Source organism: Nomascus leucogenys, chromosome 13 (assembly GCF_006542625.1).
Source record: "Nomascus leucogenys isolate Asia chromosome 13, Asia_NLE_v1, whole genome shotgun sequence".
Taxonomy (NCBI): domain Eukaryota; kingdom Metazoa; phylum Chordata; class Mammalia; order Primates; family Hylobatidae; genus Nomascus; species Nomascus leucogenys.
The window spans coordinates 100,417,369-100,432,192 of NC_044393.1; the positions used below are offsets into that span (position 1 = coordinate 100,417,369).

The 14,824-nt window shown below is 39.5% G+C and overlaps 1 protein-coding gene across 15 annotated transcripts in view; it reads right to left on the reverse strand.

Moving 5' to 3' along the window:
* The window catches only part of KMT2C (lysine methyltransferase 2C), a 306,019-nt gene that overhangs the window by 163,737 nt on the left and 127,458 nt on the right, over positions 1-14,824 (reverse strand). The window lies entirely within an intron of this gene.

Genomic DNA, 14,824 nt, shown 5'->3' on the forward strand with positions numbered 1-14,824 from the left:
GTTCAAGACTAGCCTGGGCAACATGGCGAAACCCCATCCCATCCCTACTAAAAATACAAAAATTAACCGGGCGTGGTAGTGGGTGCCTATAATCCCAGCTACTCTAGAGGCTGAGGCAAGAGAATCACTTGAACCCGGGAGGCAGAGGTTGCAGTGAGCCGAGATCGTGCCACTTCAATCCAGCCTGGGCGAAAGGCGAAACTCCATCTCAAAAAAAAAAAAAAAGAGAGAGAGAGAGAGAGAGAGAGAAATATGCTAGGATGGGAAAAGCATCTAGGCAAGGATTTTCCTTAATTAACATAATAATAAAAAGGTTCCTTTTTCCTTTCTGCCTCTGAATGCTATCCTGAGAGTACAATGCTTAGAGGTCCTGCCCACTATCTTTTGCTCATGAGAGGAACTGGACCAAGAAAGAGACCAATATGTTCTGGATGCACCAAGAAAAGATGTTAAGACCCTGACAACTTGTTATCATGAAGCTACTGAACTACCCATCACCCTAACTCCTAATTTTCTATTGTGAAACAATGAAATTCTTAGTTACTTGCATAATACTTCTAATTCTGACCAAGATGGAGTCACAGAGACCAGATTACCGGATTTACGCTCCTCCTGAAACAACCATAAAAAACAAAGACATGGCAGGGCATGGTGGCTCACACCTGTAATCCCAGAACTTTGAGAGGCTAAGACAGGTGGATCACTTGAGGCCAGGAGTTTGACAGCAGCCTGGCAAACATCATGAAATCCCATCAGCACTAAAATAAATAAATAAATAAATAAATAAATAAGACATGAATATATGTGAACATATATATGATATGTGAACATCAGGCAACAAAGGACTGTAGAGCTTTGAGAAGTGAGAAACAAGAGAGGTGAGCCCTACATATGCCCCAGCACACAACCATGAGAGAGTTTCCAGGCCATGGCACAGAGAGTGGCAACTGAGGCAGATCTCAGCTGACTCCTGAGTTGGAAAGAGAAAGTTAAGAGCCAGGAGAGAAAAAAGCAGCAAGGAATAACTGCACAGAATGCTGAGAGGAGACAGTTGCATAGAAAAGAACCCCAGAGGTCTATAGAGATCCCCTCTCAAGTATTCACCAGATAACTGATCAGCATATGCATATGAGGAAACTATGAGAATCCAGAAAAAGGACCATCAGAAAGAATGGGAGGGAACAGGGCCTGATACTCATACAAAGCCAGGAATACTATCTGTTCCCACTAGCCAAACTGGGAAAACTATTAATTCATGGAACATTCAACAGAGTCCACAGAAAGTCTTGCCTCAGTGGTGAGGAATAATTAGTCCTGGACTAAGCACTTCTTCATATCTGTCTAATAAATCATAAAAACAAAACCCAAAAGAATGAAACTGTTTATAAGTAACTCAACTACATCTCAAAACAAAGCTCAAGAAGATTTATAGAATAAAGAAAATAGCTAGAAACCAAGGTAAATTTTACAACTAAATAAAGATTATCAGACATAAAAAGCAGCAGACAATCATGATGCAAACTGAAAATAATCAATCAAAACTGACCCAGAACTTAAATAGATGTTAAAATTAGCAGAGGAGGACATTAAAACTGTTTTTATACATGTATCCCATATAATCAAAAAGTTAGAGACATGGGAGATAAACAAGAAAAGCCAAAATCAAACTTTCAAAGACAAAAACATTTGAGATGAAAATTACATTGCATGAACTAAAGCAGATCAGAAACTGCAGAAGATTAGCAAACTTGAAGATTTAAGAACAGACACTAGCTAAAGTACAAAAAGAAAAAAAAATCTGCTAGCCATATGTAGAAAGCTGAAACTGGATCCCTTCCTTACACCTTATACAAAAATTAATTCAAGATGGATTAAAGACTTACATGTTAGACCTAAAACCATAAAAACCCTAGAAGAAAACCTAGGCAATACCATTCAGGACATAGGCGTGGGCAAGGACTTCATGTCTAAAACACCAAAAGCAATGGCAACAAAAGCCAAAATTGACAAATGGGATCTAATTAAACTAAAGAGCTTCTGCACAGCAAAAGAAACTACCATCAGAGTGAACAGGCAACCTACAGAATGGGAGAAAATTTTTGCAACCTACTCATCTGACAAAGGGCTAATATCCACAATCTACAATGAACTCAAACAAATTTACAAGAAAAAAACAACCCCATCAAAAAGTGGGCAAAGGACATGAACAGACACTTCTCAAAAGAAGACATTTATGCAGCCAAAAAACACATGAAGAAATGCTCATCATCACTGGCCATCAGAGAAATGCAAATCAAAACCACAGTGAGATACCATCTCACACCAGTTAGAATGGCCATCATTAAAAAATCAGGAAACAACAGGTGCTGGAGAGGATGTGGAGAAATAGGAACACTTTTACACTGTTGGTGGGACTGTAAACTAGTTCAACCATTGTGGAAGTCAGTGTGGCGATTCCTCAGGGATCTAGAACTAGAAATACCATTTGACCCAGCCATCCCATTACTGGGTATATACCCAAAGGACTATAAATCATGCTGCTATAAAGACACATGCACACGTATGTTTATTGCGGCACTATTCACAATAGCAAAGAGTTGGAACCAACCCAAATGTCCAACAACGATAGACTGGATTAAGAAAATGTGGCACATATATACCATGGAATACTATGCAGCCATAAAAAATGATGAGTTCGTGTCCTTTGTAGGGACATGGATGAAACTGGAAAACATCATTCTCAGTAAACTATCGCAAGGACAAAAAACCAAACACCGCATGTTCTCACTCATAGGTGGGAACTGAACAATGAGAACTCATGGACACAGAAAGGGGAACATCACACTCCGGGGACTGTTGTGGGGTGGGGGGAGTGGGGAGGGACAGCATTAGGAGATATACCTAATGCTAAATGACGAGTTAATGGGTGCAGGAAATCAACATGGCACATGGATACATATGTAACAAACCTGCACATTGTGCACATGTACCCTAAAACCTAAAGTATAATTAAAAAAAAAAAAAAAAAGATCTTTGTGCCTCCAGTACCCAGCACAGTGCTTAATAAATGTTTGTTGAATGAAAAAAAAAAAAGAAAAGAAAAAAAAATCTTAAAAAGTGATTTTTAAAAAGCATCAGTGAGCAGTCAGGCAACTTCAAATGTCCTAATAATATACAGGTAACTGGAGTCCCCAAAGGAGAGAAAAGAGGAAGAGAAAAAAAATACTTGAAGAAACAACTGCTGAAAACGTTCTAGCCATAAAAAGACCTATTAACTCACGGATCCAAGAAACTCAGCAAACCCCAAGCACAAGAAACATGAAGAAAATTACACTAAGCGATAACGTAATCGAATTGCTCAAAATCAGGGAAACATTATTAATAGCAGCTGTATAAAAAGACATTACCTATAGAAGAACAAACATAAGAACAACATCAGATTTTTGTTGAGAAACAATGCAAGTGAGAAGACAGCGGTACATCTCTAAAATTCTAGAAGAAATAAGGCCAACTAGAATTCTATGCCTGGCAAAAATATCTTTCAAAAATGAAGGTGAAATAAAGGCATACCAGAAACATAAATAATGAAATAATTCATCACCAGGAGACCTTCGCTGCAAGAAATGTTAAAGGATATTCTTCAGAAAGAAAATGATGTCAGATGAAAATCTGGATCAATATGAAGGAATAAAGAGCACAAAAGTGGTAACTATATGAGCAAACATCTTTTAAATTTTTTATTATTTAAATCTCTAAGAGATATATGTTTAATAAAAAACAGCAAAATATTACAGAGTTTATAACATATGTAAAAGTCAAATACATGGCAGCAATAGCACAAAGTGCAGGAGGGAGGAAAAGAAAGTAAATGAAGGAATGCTTTTATTATAGATGAAGTGTACAAATATTACTTGAAGGTAGACCTCTGCTAAATATACACTATAATCCTAAAGCAACCACAAAAATAATTTTTAAAAATAGGTAAAAGTAATAAAAAGAGGCAAACTGGAATCATAATAATGTAGACTGGGCATGGTGGCTCACGCCTGTAATCCCAGCACTTTGGGAGGCCGAGGTAAGCGGATCACAAGGTCAGGAGATTGACACCATCCTGGCCAACATGGTGAAACCCCGTCTCTACTAAAAATACAAAAATTAGCTGGGTGTGGTGGTGCATGCCCGTAATCCCAGCTACTCAGGAGACTGGGGCAGGAGAATCGCTTGAACCCAGAAGGCGGAGACTGCAGTGAGCTGAGATAGCACCACTGCACTCCAGCCTGGCAACAGAGCGAGACTCTATCTCAAAAATAAATAAATAAATAAATAAATAAAGTAAAAGAATGCAAGAAGACCAGGTGCAATGGCTCACACCTGTAATCCCAGCACTCTGGGCAGCCAAGGCAGGATACTCACTTGAGCTCAGGAGTATGAGACCAGCCTGGGCAACATAGTGAGACCCCATATATAAAAAGATAAAACAAAGTAGCCAGGTGTGGTGGTGCACAACTGTGGTCTCCACCATTGGAAGGCTGAGGTAGATCACTTGAGCCTAGCAGGTCAAGGCTGCAGTAAGGTATGATCACACCACTGCACTCCAGCTTGGGTGACAGAGCAAGACCCCATCTTGGCAGGTGGGGGATGCAAGAAAAATGATGCAAGGAACAGATAGAGACAAATAGAAAACATATAAGAAGACAATCACATTAAATGTACATGGTCTAAATATCCCCAATTAAAAAGCAGAGGTTTTAGACCATATACATTTAATGTGATTGTCTTCTTATATGTTTTTATCAGAGAAATAAAACTATCGCCTTCAAGAAACACAAGTTAAATACAAAGATGCAAACAGGTTAAAATAAAAGAATGGAATAATATACACCATGCTTACGCTAGTCAAGAGAAAGCTAGAGTGGAAATACTAATATTAGGCAAAGCATATTTCAGAGTTAAACACAGCATTTTTCCACTACTTGCAGTCAAAAGTATCGTTAACACTCTCTTTACTCTGCTCAAAGTTACAAAGTTCTTTTGTATAAACATTAGAACACTTATCACAGCCTGCCTATAATGGAGAATAATTCAGTGTTATATACTATACAACACTCTTGTCCATTAGACAGAAATATGTAGCATTTGAGCCACCTTCCAATTATAAAACTCTATGCAAACAAAAATTAACAAAGCAGATGACATGATTATATTATCCTGTGAAGGAGGGTCTGTCTGTTTGCACAGTTGGTCCTAGGCTGGCTTCTGAGTAATCATGGTTTACTGTATCTAGACTATGGAAATAATGTGGCTTATCCCGCTATTCTTTTTATGAGTCTGGAAATTTCACACACGCTGGGCAGAGTGCACCTACGTGACCAGTCTAGATAAAAACTGTTTCTTGGGCAGTCACATATGTTGTTGTATCTTCCTTAAGGGGGAAGAAGGCAGTCTGTGTGATCCTCATGGAAGGCACAGCACATAAGGACGCCAGTACATGGATTTTTCCAGACTCTGTCAGTGTCTTTTGCCATTGAGATCTTTCTACTATATATCCATACTATGTTACAGTAATAAATCTTAGCCATTACAACCCTAAGCTGATCCCATGAGTCCTTCGAGCAAATCTCCAAACATGGAGGCAGTCTTGTGGACCCCTGACACAAATATAGGGTTGTGATCTCTTAAGGTTTATCCTTCCTCTTAAACTATAAAGAGCTGGCTGGGCACAGTGGCTCACGCTTGTAATGCCAGCACTTTGGGAGGCCGAGGCAGGTGGATCCTGAGGTCAAGAGATTGAGACCATCCTAGCCAACATGGCGAAACCCCGTTTCTACTAAAACTACAAAAATTAGCTGGGCGTGGTGGCACACATCTGTAGTCCCAGCTACTCGGGAGGCTGAGGCAGCAGAGTTGCTTGAACCAGGGAGGCAGAGGTTGCAGTGAGCCGAAATCGCGCCACTGCACTCCAGCCTGGTGACAGAGCGAAACTTCATCTCAAAAAAAAAAGAAAAAAACTATAAAGGGCTGGGCGCAGTGGCTCACGCCTGTAATACTAGCACCTTGGCAGGCCCAGGTGGGAGAATTGCTTGGGCCCAGGAATTGAGACCAACCTGGACAACAGAGCAAGACCCTGTCTCTTAAAAAAAAAAAAAATAAATAAAAAAGAAAAGTTGGCTGGGTGTGATGGATCACGCCTGTAGTCCCAACACTTTGGGAGGCCGAAGTGGGCAAATCACAAGGTCAGGAGTTCGAGACCAGCCTGGCCAACATGGTGAAACCCCATCTCTACTAAAAAAAAAAAAATACAAAACATTCGCTGGGCATGGTGGTGGGCACCTGTAATCCCAGCTACTTGGAAGGCTGAGGCAGGAGAATCACTTGAACCCAGGAGGCAGAGGTTGCAGTGAGCCGAGATCACGCCACTGCATTCCAGCCTGGTGACAGTGTGAGACTCCATCTCAAAAAAATAAAAAAGAAAAGAAAAGTTAGCCAGGTGTGGTGGCATGCATTTGTGATCCCAGCTACTCTAGAGGCTGAGACAGGAGGACTGCTTGAGCTTACGAAGTCAAGGTTGCAGTAAGCCATGATTGTGCCACTGCATTCCAGCTTAAACAACTGAGATGCTGTCTCTTAAAAACAGAAGGGGAAGCAAACAATTATAGGGGAAAATGAGGGATACATACTTTAAGAATTTTAAAAAATTTACATGGAAAAACACTAGGATTCTATAGAAAATAAAACAGTATTAAATAACATTATTTATAAAACAGATACTAGCAAATTGCCTTACGTAAAGATCCAAGTCAGTAACTTAAAGGATCTTACATAAAAGTACTTTCCATTGGTTGGAGGAGAGACTTTTACTATACATCGTTTTTCAATTTTTTTAGACAAATTACATTTAAAAGTTTAAATTTGCTTATCTACATTCTTAATGTGAATTGCCACCTTACTATAGGAAGACTATTTTTGATTCTGCAGTCTACAAAAAGAACAAAAATATTAAAAACGTACAACTCTTCTCACAGAACTAAGTTGGTTTTACACAAAGACATCTGGCACAAAATACAATGAAATTTCAATATAGAATTACAGCAGGGGATGAGGGTGGAGAAGGAAGAGATTACCAATTCTAAGAGGGGAGACAACAGAAGTATTTTTTAAATGCCTTATTTTAAGAGTAAAACACCTGTTTTTTTTTTTTTTTTTTTTTTTTTTTTTTGGAGATAGAGTCTTAGGCGGGAGTGTAATGGAACGATCTTGGCTCACTGCAATCTCTGCCTCCAGGATTCAAGTGATTCTCCTGCCTCAGCCTCTCGAGTAGCTGGGATTACAGGCACACATCACCACGCCACGCTAATTTTTGTATTTTTAGTAGAGACGGGCTTTCACCACATTGGCCAGGCTGGTTTCAAACTCCTGACATCAGCCTCAGCCTCCCAAAGTGCTAGGATTACAGGCGTGAGCCACCATGCCCAGCCAACACTGAACATTTTATTCAGAACTAGTTAAGAAAACAGAAATATACATTGGGGGTTTATGGATTACTTCTTTTGGGAGGTCAATACTGGGAATACAAAAGAAAGGACCTTCCTTTCCCTTTCCCTTTCTTTCATTCATTCTTTCATTTTGAGAAGGAGTCCTGCTCTGTTGCCCAGGATGGAGTGCAGTGGCGAAAACTCAGCTCACTGCAACCTCCATCTCCTGGGTTCAAGCAATTCTCCTGCCTCAGCCACCCAAGTAGCTGAGATTACAGGCACGCACCACCACACACGGTTAATTTTTATATTTTTTTGGTAGAGATAGGGTTTTGCCATGTTGGCTAGGCTGGTCTCGAACTCCTGACCTCAGGTGATCCACCCGCCTCAGCCTCCCAAAGTGCGGGATTACAGGCATGAGCCACCGCATCTGGCCAAGAAAGGAGCTTTAGATAAATAAAATGATTAAACATTTGTAGCATGTAGAATGAAACTATTCCCTCAGTAATACTCAAATTATCCAGATTTCCAAGATGTTGGTAGCACCGAGAGCTTCAAAAGGGAAATTAAAAGAAAAACGACGTTACCCTTCCTGAAACACAGATTCACTGTTTGCCATATTCTTTTCTCTAGTAAAAGATGAATAAAGTTTCCCCTGGAAAAACTAAAAACAATCTGAGGTATATTTCAGAGAAAACAAAATTGCTTGATAAAAATGCCATGTTAACAAGTGAGGAAATTATTTTAAATATATTAATTTTAACACAGGAATAATATGTCAAACCAGGATTTCTCAACCTCAGCACTATTGACATTTTAAGCTGTATAGTTTCTGGTGTGGGAGGCTGTCCTGTATATTGTAGAATGTTTAGTAGCAGCCCTGGCCTCTACCCAAGAGGCCAGTAGGACCTACCTCCTCATTCAAGCTAATGCACTAAATTTTGTCCTTCATTGACAAATCCCATTAATGCATGTATTTATCCCATTAGTAACTCTCTTATGTTCCAGGTACTTTGTTAGGCACCAGAGAAAATATGATAAAGCAAAACAGCTATTTTCCTCACGCTCATGGTGCTTACAGCCATGGTGGGAAAAATCCATAGAAAAAGACTCACATACACAAATGCAGACAGAATAAAAAACTCACACAAACAAATGTTGCAGATGTTGTTAAGTTACATAAAGGAGATATATATGCATGGCTGTGCATGGTGGCTCATGCCTGTAATCTTAGCACTTGGGGAGGCCAAGGCAGGTGGATCACTTGAGGCCAGGAGTTCAAGACCAGCCTGGCCAACATGGCGAAACCGTGTCTCTACTAAAAATACAAAAATTAGCCAGGCGTGGTGGTGCATGCCTATGATCTCAGCTACTTGGGAGACTGAGGTGGGAGGATCACTTGGGCCCAGGAGGCAGAGGGTGCAGTGAACTGAGATTGTGCCACTGCAATCTCAGCCTAGGAGACAGACAGAGACTATGTCTCCAAAAAAAAAAGAGATAGAGAGAGAGAGAAAGACATACATATTCAACTGAGAATGTATAATAAAGCTACATACTCAAACATTTCTTATTAAAAGATGTGCACAATCAAAAAATTTACAAAGTACTGCAACCCCTCACCTAAGCTTTATAGTATCTCATTCCCTTCCATTTTCTTTGATTAAAAAGCCTAATTCTAACTTTGGTTTATTTCAATATCTAGTTTCTATGGCTCTCATAGGTTTAAAAAAACAGGCTCTCCCCAAAAGTAAAATGATCTAATTAGAAGTAGTACATGATTTCCGCAACCATTTTTGAATCTCAACCGAAATTATCAAAATTTAAGCAAATAAAATTTCACCCTCTCTAATAAAAATATTGAATGTCTAATAAATGCACTTAAACCAGAGCTCTTTAGAATATTTTAAACATATCAGAAAATTCCATGTTGAAGTTTCTTTTAAGGTGACAAACATGAGAGTTTTTCATTTTCACAACCTTCACTATTTCTGACAATAAAATATCAATATAAAGAGTTCGAAACATCTGTTTTCAAAATGTTCAACCCCCCAGGACATGTTTCTTTGAAAAGTCACTGCATTCTCAATGTTGAAATGTCATCTTTATCTTGAAGGGGCAGGTTAAATGTTTGTTTTCTTTGAAAATAGAGCTAGGTATCAGAATATACTCAGCTACATAATAAAGGTCAGCAAATTTAATTTTTTATTTTTTATTTTAATAGAGACGAGATCTCACTATGTTGCTCAGGCTGGTCTCAAACTCCTGGGCTCAAGAAATCCTCCCATCTTGGCCTCCCAACATGCTAGAATTACAGGTGGGAGGCACTGCACCTAGCCAAGGTCAGCAAATTTAGAACATCTACGTTTTGACAAAATAAAAATGTATTCTAAGTTCAATAGCTATATCGCCCCTAGGGAAACTTCTGTGATAGCAGAAATTTTCCTTGGCTCCTCCTTCCCAATCATTTCTGTAGAACTGTAAAGATTTGCTCTATTTAGAGATTAAGCATATAAACTTTCATGTAATTAGCCATACTGATAACCTCCAGTAACACTTTTGGGTACTTCGAACTTATCTGCTGCCTATGAATGATTCCATGAATGATCTTCAGTGCTATTAATTAGTCTACAAATATTCACTGAGTAATAACCAAAACAGAAAAAACCCTATCCAAATGGCACTAGTATACTAGTGAGAGGGAGATGAACAATAAGTAAGATTACGTGAATATACACTGTCAGAGGTGATAAGTACGAAAAAGAAAACAAAAAAACAGATATTATGGGAAGAGAAGGCATCTGAAATCTTTGACAGCAAGCCTAGCAAAGGCCTCACTGTAAAGTCACGCTTGAATAAATACATAAAGGATATGAGGGGGCAACGCATGCATTATGAAAGGCCCTGAGGTGGATCTGTGTCTGCGTACTTGAGTAAGACCAATGAGGTCAGTGTGGCTGAAGGAAGTAAATAAACAAACAGTTATAGTGAAAGATGTCTGAGAAGTACACGTGAGGGGTGGTGAAGATCATGTAGAGCCTTACAGGTTAGTAAGGAATCTGTTTTTTATTCTCAGAATAAAATGGGAAGTCACTGAAGAGTGTTAAGTAGAGCAGTGACGTGACTGGACAATCTATATTTATTTACATCAGTATGGACTCGTGTACTTATTCTATGGATGAAAATGCAGTATTATCATTATTTTTGTGGTTGCTAAAATTGGTCCAGTTCTTAGGAGCTCCTTCAGGTAGGTTCCCGTGCTTTGAACAGGTTTTCATCTTTTTAAGCACTTCATTACTTTCTGGCACCACAAGATGATCTAGGCTTACCTTGTATTTTCTCTGTACCAGTCCTGTAAGGAACTACTTCTCAAGGAGCCCTGGTTCCTTTCATTGAAGAGCAATGGTTAGAAAACAAGATCTAAGCACTAGGTATTCTCAATGCTACTGGGGTGTCATTGTTTCTATGCCCTCTCAGGGGATAGAGGTAGGAAATACATATATTCAAATTAACTCATACATATGCACACATCTATATTTCTGTATGTCTGTGTAAATATTAAAAACTATAAGTTTATTTTCATACTTCTGATCTCAACACTACAGCACGACTGTACAGTTCTTTTTGTCTCTAGTTTTATGTTATTTAATCAAGACACCATTTTCTACAGTTACTTAGGTGAGTTCTTCCCTTCCCTATCCCCTTTTGTGTGAATTTTACTATTCCTTTTTGGGTTCTCCTGCATCTGGGTTGGTGGTAATTGCTTATTTGGTCTCCCACATCCTGGTTGGTGGCAATTGCATAGAAGCATTTAAAACATTCCTATGGTTCTAAGAATCAGAGTTATACTAACAAATATACTCTGAGAAGTGCCACTCACATTTCATCCATGCTACACAGATCTCCACTCCCTTCTTCTCCCTCCCACTCCCTATAGGTAACCAATCTCTAGTTTCTGATTTATCTGCATGGTACTCCATTATATGGATATATGGATGTAACACAGTTTATTCAACCATTCTCCTCTATGTGGGCATTTAGTTTGTTTCCAATATTTCGCAAATTAAATAATACTATAATTAATAACATTAAGTAATACACAATTTGTATTGTTAGAGGCATATTCAGGATAGATTCCTAGAATAATTGAGAGGTAAATGCATACAGTTTGTTAGGTATCACCAAATTTCCCTCCAAAAGACATGTACCAATTTGCATCTGCAGCAGCAAAGAATGAGAGTACCTGTTTCCCCACAGCCTTGTCAACAAATGTGTTGTTTTATGTTTGAATTTTTGCCAGTGAGACAAGTCTTCCTTTCTTGAGACAAAGTTCTAGCTAACTGGTCCATCTTGTGCCTATTTGATAATGAAGAATAATGAACAAAAGCCAGGCGTAGTGGCACATGCCTATAATCCCAGCACTTCGGGAGGATAAGGTGGGAGGATCGCTTGAGCTCAGGAGATCGAGACTAGCCTGGACAACACAGCAGAACCTAGTCTCTACAAAAAATTTAAAAACTAGCTAGGCGAGGTGGCGCATGCCTGTGGTCCCAGATATTCGGGAGGCTTGGGGGAGGAACGTTTGAGCCTGGGAAGCCAAGGTTGCCAATGAGCCGTGATCACGCCACTGCTCTCCAGCCTGGACAACAGAGTGAGACCCTGGAAATAAGGAAGGAAAGAAGAGGAAGGAAGGAAAGAAGAGGAAGGAAGGAAGGAAGGAAGGAAGGAAGGAAGGAAGGAAGGAAGGAAGGAGGGAGGGAGGGAGGGAGGGAGGGAGGGAGGGAGGGAGGGAGGGAGGGAAGGGGAAGGAAAGAAGAGGGAGGGAGGGAGGGAGGGAAGGAGGGAGGAAGGGAGGGAGGAAGGGAGGGGAGAAGGAAGGAAGGACAAAATAAACAAAAAACCGTACAAATGGCGACACAAAACTGACACTCCTGTGAGTTTTGAGTGATTCAATCTAGTGGAGAGGTAAAGGTTTGACAGAGTTACCACTAGGTCCCTTCTAATCCCTACACGGTCTACCAACTCCAAGTACTCAATCTGCATTTAACTTGCTTAGGCCCACCAAATTCTAATGCCTAAACAAAGTCAGAAGGGATGCAATGTCTCCTAAGGCCTTGTGATTCCTCTGCTAGTGGGAGGACACAGTCTTCATCTCTAAATATCACTTAATTATTAATCAGTAAGAACAAAAATGGTAACTTCTGTCCAAAAGGGACAGAGTGAGGCAAGTTTTCTTTTAACTACCTTCCTACAAACAGAGGTAGGAAACATATGAACACATACAAACTCATGCAAATACATACACCTACATTTCTGTACTAAGTATCAAACACTATGAGTTTATATTGATTCCTCTGGTTCTAATCCACCACCAAAAAGCTCATTTAGCCTTTGTTACCTTCCCTGTAATACTTTTCACTGTCACAAAATAGCCCAAAATAAAAATTACTTTTATGAAGTAATTCATAAAAGAGATGGTTTTCACTGAAATATCATTGTCTTAATCCAGTCTCTAAGAATGTTCAGGCTGGGGAAAATACTATTACGCATTAAACTGTTCAAAATTTGATGACATATATACTTTAATGCAAAATTTCCAAAACAAACACTGACTTCACTACTCTTGAGGTGATGCTTACTCATCTATGTAAATCAGGTCATTTTGATAATCCAAGTAAAGCTGATGTTCTAATGATTGAACTATTACTTGAATCTAAGTCCTTGTCTCAACTATACTTTTGAAAGCTTTGCCTACGTTCTATCTACTAAAGCCCATGTAGTTTCTAAGGTCAAAATTTCCAGTTTTAATATTCCAATGGAAGGGCTGTCTCAATTCTCCCAAATATACTTGTTAAAAACCAAAGGGGCTGGGCACAAGTTGCTTATACCTGTAATCCCAGCATGTCAGGAGGCCGAGGCGGGCAAATCACCTGAGGTCAGGAGCTCAAGATCAGGCTGGCCAACGTGGTGAAACCCCATCTCTACTAAATATACAAAAATTAGCCGGTGTGGTGGCACGAGCCTATAATCCCATCTACTCAGGAGGCTGAGGCGGCAGAATCGCTTGAACCCGGGAAGCAGAGGTTGCAGTGAGCTGAGATCATGCCACCGCACTCCAGCCTGGGCAACAGGGCAAAATTCCTCTCAAAAACAAACAAACAAAAAAAAAAAAAAAAAAAACAGGAAGGCCAGGCACAGTAGCTCACATCTAAAATCCCCGCACTTTGGGAAGCCAAGAAGAGAAGAGAGGATCCCTTGGGTCCAGGAGTTTGAGACCAGCCTGGGCAACATGGTGAGACCCCATCTCTACATTTTAAGAAAAAAGAAAAAGAAAAGAAATTTGTAGACAGCAAAGCAGTATTACTTCATAGAGTTTGCTGTCTTTATAGATGGGAGGTAGCTGTTTCATTTGTATTTGTTTCAAAATTACATGAAAATCACAGGAAAAGCTCTGAAAAATGGCAGACTATGCACATATTACTTTGATGCAATGCAAGAAAGATGAACTGAACTGCCGACTGAACTAAAAATAATTTTTTAATCACTTTTTAAAATATCAAACAGAGGTAGTCCACATTATGGGCTAATGACCTTCAAATCTTTTCAAATATTTTCTCTCATTTTAAATCATTATCAAATAGTTTTGTCTTAAAAAGTAACCACATGAATGTATAAGCATAGCGCAAAATTTTCATTTCTAAAATTTTAATTTCTAATTTAAATGTAAACTACTTATTTTAAAAGAGTCAAGTTCACTGAATAACATACTACATTCCAATGGCTTACAAAAATTAATTTTTTTTTTTTTTTTTTTTTTGAGGCAGGGTCTCACTCCAGCACCCAGGCTGGAGTATGGAGTGCAGTGGTGCAATCATGGCTCACTGCAACCTCAATCTACTGGACTCAAGCAATCCTCCCACCTCAGCACCCCAAGTTGCTGGGTCTACACATGTGCACCAGCATGCCTGGCTAATTTTTGCATAAAATAATTTTTTTTTTTTTTTTTTTTTTTTTTTTTTTTAATTAAACGGAGTCTCTGTCGCCCAGGCTGGAGTGCAATGGCGCAATCTTGGCTACCTGCAACCTCCACCTCCCAGATTCAAGCAAATTCTCCTGCCTCAGCGTCCCAAGTAGCTGGGATTACAGTCGACTGCCACCATGCCTGGCTAATTTTTGTATTTTTGGTAGAGAAGGGGTTTTACCATGTTGGCCAGGCTAGTCTCAAACTCCTGACATCAAGTGATCCGCCTACCTCGGCCTCCCAAAGTGCTGGGATTACAGGTGTGAGCCACTGTACCCAGCCTAAAATTACTCTTAATAAAAATTAATAATTTCCTATTTTGAGAGCTTTTACA